We start from the raw sequence: 7,603 nt of genomic DNA, 5'->3' as shown, positions 1-7,603 counted from the left end.
TTCTGTCTTCTTGTGAATCTGTTGTGGTCGGAGCAAGGAGACATCACACAAAATAATGGAAAGGAGTAATTTACAAATAACATAAAGCATCATAATGCAATTGAGCAAAAAATGTATGCACTGAAAGGATAATATTCATTATGGACCTGTGTAAGAGGACAGAGTGGAGGAAAGTGAATTACATCAGTATTAATACAGCTTGGACCCTTTTACTGTCCTGTGCTTAGCAAAAAGAAGGATGTACTCATAGCATGGCAGTTTGGTCTTATTGCTTCTTATGTGTTGTTGGAAACCTAAATACAGGTATACTGATGTTGAATGCTCACAACATCAGGGCAGTGCAATCCTATGGTGACCACACTGTTTTAAACCCCTTGGTTTAGACTAGCTATAGATGGTGTAGCGGCAATCTTTGGTCCTTCTTTGCCACTTCTGCAGGACGTAAAGTTTCTGACTTGTGCTTTTGTTAGATTACCGTAATCCGCACTACAGAGCGCACCTGATTAAAAGCCGCATGCTCTAATTATAGAAAGAAAATCTATTTTGTACTTGTACAGGCCGCACCGGATTTTAAGCCGTATGCATTTCACTTGTAATATGAGATATTTACACAGAAATATTACACGTGAGGATTTTTAACATTTAATTTAATCCGTAAGGTAACATAAACATGGTAACATAAACGTTATGGTAACATACAAAAATACATACTGCAAATGCTTTTTTTCCTTGAACAGCGCCTGTAACACGGCTACCTTTAAGTATAAGTACGTATTGGTAACACACAAATTACGTTGCTTATGGTTTTTTTACGGAACAGTGCACAAACAACATTACAGCGTCTCTTAACAACCGGTAAAAATATATAGCGTATATATACTACTTATCATTTTGATTGATCTACTGTTACCAGGCAAAATGTTTTTGGCCGTATGAAAAAAAAAAAATGCATTAGCCACACGTCAGTATAAGCCACAGTGTTCACAGTGTGGGGAAAAAAGTAGCAGCTTATGACCCGAAAACTATGGTACTTGTATGCCTTTCAGTAGCAAAAAACGAGGAAAATGTAAAAAAAAGGAAAAACATTTATTTATTCTACACAAACTCAAAAAGTACAAAACAAATGTCAAAAAGTAGGAGCTCCATTTACATTTCTATGATATTATATCTGAAATAACTATCACAGCAATGATCAGAAAACTGTTCCTCCATGCCCTGCGTACTAGCCTCACCTTTCATCACCACATGGCGGCCCACTACACACCGCCTTTACGACACCTACCAACACTTTAAAACAACACAACAAAACAGGACAAATTTATGGAGCATAATATATTACATTACAACATAAAATAATCCAGATTATAACTAGAATTTTCACAAATTTTACATCATAACAAAATGCTTAAATATGACCCGATATAGTTGAGTAAATATTGGCCTGAATTGTCTATGCTCCAAAAGAAGGGGTCCAAAAATCACAACACGAACAACATAATAGAAATAAAAGGAACTAATTCTCCTTAGAGTGCTTACAGAAACCCTCCTTTAAAACCCAAGGGTTTCCAGATTACATCAATTCACTGTCCCCTCTAGAATGAGTAACACTGTATCACCAACATAACACAATTTACAATGTTCATAAGGAAATGGTCCCAGTTTCTACTAGTCAGTACCAACAAAAATGTCCTTTGGATATGAAACCATATACAGTGTCTTCTTTGAAGGTGTAACTGTAGTGAACAGGAGACGACAGTGGGATCCTAGTCTGTTAAGCTGACCAAAGATACAGCAGCCGGAGTGAGCAATACAGTTTGGGGTCCACAAAAGCAAAGAAAATAGAAACCATACTTTTGTCTCTGGGTGACACTGCATGGGAAAATCACCAGGCTACGCAACGGCAATGCTTTCACACACAGCCGAACGAAATACATACCCTATTCACCGCTGACTCACATTGTTCTTGTGTTTGTTTCTTAGAATGAGCCCAAACTCAGGCCAGTAACTGGCAACATTAAGTGAGGTCGCTAAAGCCCTCGCAGAGACTCGTTAGCTCCGAACATTCACTTAACGGCCGAACTCGGCCTAATACAACTGGAAACGGAGGTGGGTCTTAAAGAAAAGTGCAGCTAAGGTTAACTTTCGCTCCGACTTCCCACCACCACGCTGTCGGCGATGGCCTGCAGCACCACATGTTGTGGCTAGCGGCTAGAAAAAGCCAAACTTTGCACAAGCAACTTAATTTTGACTGACCTCTCGGATCCCCTTTTGGGCTCAGCCGAAACGTGAGGCTTCCTTAATGTGGCTGACCGTGACAACATGCGCGAGACGGCTACTTCTCCTCTCCTTGGCTCCACACGCACACACGAACGCGTGCGGGTTCTCTGTCTTCTCTTTGATTTTCTCTTGCCTTTCTCAAACAAGCCATTCAAGGCACTATATGGCAACCCCGACAATCTACATACCTTAGAATAGAATAGAATAGAATAGAATAGAATGCCTTTATTGTCACTATACAGTTGTACAATGAGATACAGAGCATCTCCTACTCAGTGTAAACATGTTGGGGGGGGGGGGGGGGTGTACAGTTCTGCAGCGCTATATACATACGGACAGTATTAACATAGGGAAAAAGATATCTATATAATGTACAAATATACAAGCCGGTTTTAAAAAAAAGTAATATGTAATAAATAGTGTTGTGTATATACAGTTGAGTTATTGCACATAGAATTGGTATTGCACAGTGGTGGTCCATAGAGGAAATGGGAAGAAAAAAAATTTGGGGGGGGGGGGGCTGTGTTATCGGTGCATGTGTGAGTTCAGGGTGGTTATGGCTTTGGGGAAGAAACTGTTTTTGAGTCTGTGGGTTTTTGTGCTGATGCACCTGTAGCGTTTCCCTGAGGAAGCAGGCTGAACATGTTGAAACCAGGGTGGGAGCTGTCCTTGATAATGTTTGCTGCTCTGCTGAGGCAACAGGAGGAATAAATGTCAATCAGGGAGGGGAGAGGGCAGCCGATGATCTTCTGTGCTGTCTTGACCACACTCTGAAGCCTCACTCTATCCGCCTTGGTGCAGCTGCCGTACCATACCGTGATGCAATAGGTTAGCAGGCTCTCAATGGACGAGCGGTAGAAGGTCAGCAGCAGGTTGGAGTTCAGCTTGTACTTCCTGAGGACTCTATCTCCACTATCTTCAGAACAGAAAATATGAAATAATTCAGAACATACAAGATGCAAACAGAACTAACTTAACATTAGGAGAATAGTGAAATATATGTCCGACTAGAGTCTAAGTTTGTAGGAGAGATTAAGACTGACAGTGAAATACTGAGCAGCTGAAGTCACAGGGTACTTTAACTTAAAACTGAACCTTCTTCATTCAAAATAAGCATGGATAAGTTATCACAAAGCGCCAGGTCAGATATCAGGGCTTCACAAACATGGATATTGTGGCATAAACACCACAAAGTATCCATCATATTAAACTGACTCTTCAAAAATTTCTGCAATGTCAAGTGAGTCTTTGTGACAAGGGAGCAGCCTAAAGAAGCTTTTAACAGTTAAATATGCATACTTTGTGATTATTCCACGTGTTTGTGAGGCTCTATTTTATAATATTATAAGAGACATTATGCTTTCGTCCATCTGACGCGACCTGGTTGCACCTCACCTCATAATTAATGTTATTCTTTCTTACAGCACAGTCCAGGACTCTGTTGATCGCTGGACTTCTTTGTGGAATTTTACTGATTCTTCTTCTTCTTCTGCTGTGTTACATCAAGCTGTTAAAAGGTGAGACTTTTTCTTTCCCATACGAGATTGATTATGATCCCATTATTATCTAATTATTCAGAATCACAGATGTATCCTGAACACTTCATGCACTGTCACAGCACCAGAAAAAGTAAAAAGGAAAACATGTACTTGTCTTTTTTACAGATAAATCTTTTATCAGGTTGGTTCAAATCTCCCACTTCACATTTTCAACAAACCAGAACTACAACCTGTGTTTCTTATCAAATTGAATGTTTTACTATATTTTATTACTATATTAGGACTCGGAACACAAACCAGAGCTCTGCTATGAAACACAGGATCAACCAGAGTGAAGCTCAACACAGCCAAAACACTTCTCTCCAAGGTCAGCTTTAACCATAACAATTTTGCTATTGTTACTTTATTTATTCATTTATTTATTGTCAAATTGTGAACTTTGACTCTGATATTTGCAGTTTTTTTTATTTAAAAGATGATCAAATTCATATATAGAAATGTTAATGATTAATATATCACTGACTTGTTTTTGCAGGTGATGCTTGTATATATGAATCAATCGGAGACTACGATGACAGAGAAAAGGGTAATGCATTTATAGTTTCATATAAGTATGCAGACTCATTGTGATTGTGTTCCATTTTTATGTATTAATTCTCCATTTTAGCAGAATGCAGGGATTTCACATATTCTTTGCTTGAGCTTAAAAACTTCACTAAGAAAGGTAAGAATTCAAGTTAATTCAGTTCAATTCAATTTTATTTATATAGGGCTAAATCACAACAACAATTGACTCATTGACCCTACAGTAAAACAGAGAAAACCCCAACAATCAGATGATCTGAAAGCCGAAGGCTCTGCCTTCCGTTCTACTTTTAAATATCCTAGGAGCGACAAGTAAGCCTGTTGTCACAGTAAACTGAGGACTCAAGTGCAGGACTCCAATGCTTGGAAGAATACAGAGAATTTATTTATAATGCTCCAAGTGTATGCACAATAGTGCAAGGGTAGGTGTTTTATACAGGAGTGCATGGGTAGGGACTCTTAAGAAATCCAAGGAAGGAAGAAAACAGTGAAATCACTCTTGCTCCTCTTCAGCCACACAACATAGACTGCCAGCCACACTCCACTCGCTCATGAAAATCCACTCTGGGAAAACAGGGACAAGTCCAGATAATCTATTAGAATGTATCTATATCTATAAGAACAAGAATATACAAACTAGTACGAGGGCAAAGAATCAACAAGAACTATGAACAGACTTGAGCTGGGGCTACACTGACACGAGTCATACAACGATCCAGCGATGAGTAGCTTCATTTCTTCAGCTTAAGTAGTGGCAGGGATAGGCAGGTGTGTGGGCTTTGTACAGAGCCCCAGATCCTGTGGAAGTGGATTTGTAAGTGTAAAGGTAAGAATGTCATCCTATTTTACCCTGATGAACTGTCCATCCTCTCATAGATGACAGCCTGTTGTACGCAGATGCCACCTACAGTAAGGCTGAATGTAACAGTGACAAAAGTAGGCAAAGCAATAAAATAGGTACCATATTTTCTTCTCTTTTACATTTCATTTATCCATCAAGGAAAATTATATAAATGAGTAAAGTTGTCAGTTTAAAGTAAGATGTTACTAAAAGTCATGTTGAAAAAAATGTTTTTTTATGTGCAGGAGAATCAGCCACTGAAGCAGCCGACGAAGGGGTTTATTCTGAAATCAACCCACAAACACAAGGAGCTTTCATGTTGTGACTGTATTGGTTATCAAATAGGTTTTAAAGAAAGTAAATGCATTACCAAATCACCTTTAACCAATTAATAATCATGATTATGTACTTTCAAAACAAGCAAAAGCAGACGAATGCAGGACAGAATTTACTTTATTTCACATGAATTTTACAAAGCATTGAAAAAAGAAATGAGAGGAAAAAAGTTTTTCCCCTTTTTTATAAATCAGTTTAAATGAGCTTTATCTAAAAGTGATGATATGGCTTGGGTTCACTTTTTTTCACTTTCACATGAGCAGTTATTAAACTGCATTATTAATATATGTATATATGCTGATGTTTTCTATGTCTTTTCTAAATATTTTGTTTCCCCAAATGGATTAAGTATCATTTGAAAAAAAATTTTTTTTTTAGTTTTACAAACTTCTAAACTGCAGGCAGGTTTTTCATTGTGTTATCTGATTATGTGTGCCATATAAACACACACTTTATATACTGTGACATGTTGGGATCGGGTGAATGGAGTCCCCCGCTGTGCCTCTGGAACAGTGTGTTTCACATTGAGTTTTAAAGAAGCTGTGTTTACTGTATTTGTTACAGTAATAAAGCTGCTATTGTTCCAATCTTGTTTTCACTTACAGTTATTGTTTTTCCATGTAGAGGTGGACTTGCTGCTGTGTTTTGGATCAATGTGCTGCTGTAGCTGTGGGGTTTTTTTTTTTACCTTGATGATCTGAAGTATTTAAGTGTGACAGACATACAATTAAAAAAAAAAAAAAAAAAAAAGGAAATCAGGAAACGGGGCAAACACTGTTTCACACCACTGTATCCATCTGATGAATCCTTATTGTTTAACAAGTGGGCCAGAACAGGGAAGGCAGTGATCGCCATGAAATCGGAAACGGTGAACAAAAAATGCAGTGGATGTTTTTCACTGTTTTTAACACTTTGTTTCACTTAAGCTCTTTGTATCTTACAAAAACTTACTGTTGCGAATCATTAATGTGATTGTCAGTGATGACAAGGTTGTATGAACTTTGAGAGACATCTGAAGTTTAAACATGCACAAAACTGCAAACTATTTTACTTGGAAAAGTCTTGGAAAACAACAAAAGTGAGTGCAGTGCTGAAGCCTCAAACATAAAAAATAATGTCTTTCTGTATTTCTTCAGCATCTTTTTGATTATTTTATGGCATCTTTTGCTAATCTGTGCTGTAAAGCAAAGGTTTCAGTAAAAGAAACATATATAGAGAAACGTATAAAGATATATCGTCAGCACTATGAGCCTGTTTTGCAGATGTTTATTATGAGTTTGTTTCAGGTCCATAAAGAGAAATTAATTTTTGTAAGCATAAAAAACACCGAAACAAATAACTTGACTCTGTGAAGATATTCGACTTACCAAAACTTCTTTACAAAATGAAAAGTGTTTGTAGCTCCAAAAAACCAAAACTCTTATGATTTGAATTTAAACATTAAACAGGTCACTAAAGGTTAGTGTTTACTGTGAACCATTTTTAGGGCTCTGTCGCTGATTGTGATTATAAGACCTATCGGATGCACTTCAGTCTGCAACCACTTCCATTTCACACGTGGACTTGTAATCTATATCTGAATCAGATGTTCCTATAGTGATTTGGTCATGCCTGTCAGTTGTGGCTGCCACAGTGTCACGGTTGTTGGGTTTTTCTGTGTTTGTGTATTTATATTTGAGATTGGGTCGCTCTCTAGGTTTTATTGCTTAATGATTTATAAGGCCTTGATTACATTAAATTGCAAACACAGAAAGCTGGAAAAGTCATTCTTCTCCCCTGCTTGGGGCGCATGCATAGTTGTTTTAGTTTAATGTGAATTCTCCACAGACTTATCCATGCAGGCAGGACATCTGCACGGACTCACCGTCTGATGATGAAAATTACAGGCTCATTGACACGGCTTCAGTTCTTGCTTCTTGTGTTTGGGATTCATGGTTCAGTGAGCCGGACTTCAGCCTAAATGAAATTGTCATCTTTTGTGGTTTTAGTCTGTATCATGATCATCATTTTGGTCATCTCCTCGTATGATCTGCAGTAAAACACATTATTACTTCCTGCCTCCTGC

The sequence above is a fragment of the Simochromis diagramma genome, unplaced genomic scaffold (genome assembly GCF_900408965.1).
Source record: "Simochromis diagramma unplaced genomic scaffold, fSimDia1.1 OVJJ01000370.1, whole genome shotgun sequence".
NCBI lineage: Eukaryota > Metazoa > Chordata > Actinopteri > Cichliformes > Cichlidae > Simochromis > Simochromis diagramma.
This window is presented reverse-complemented; position numbering follows the sequence as displayed.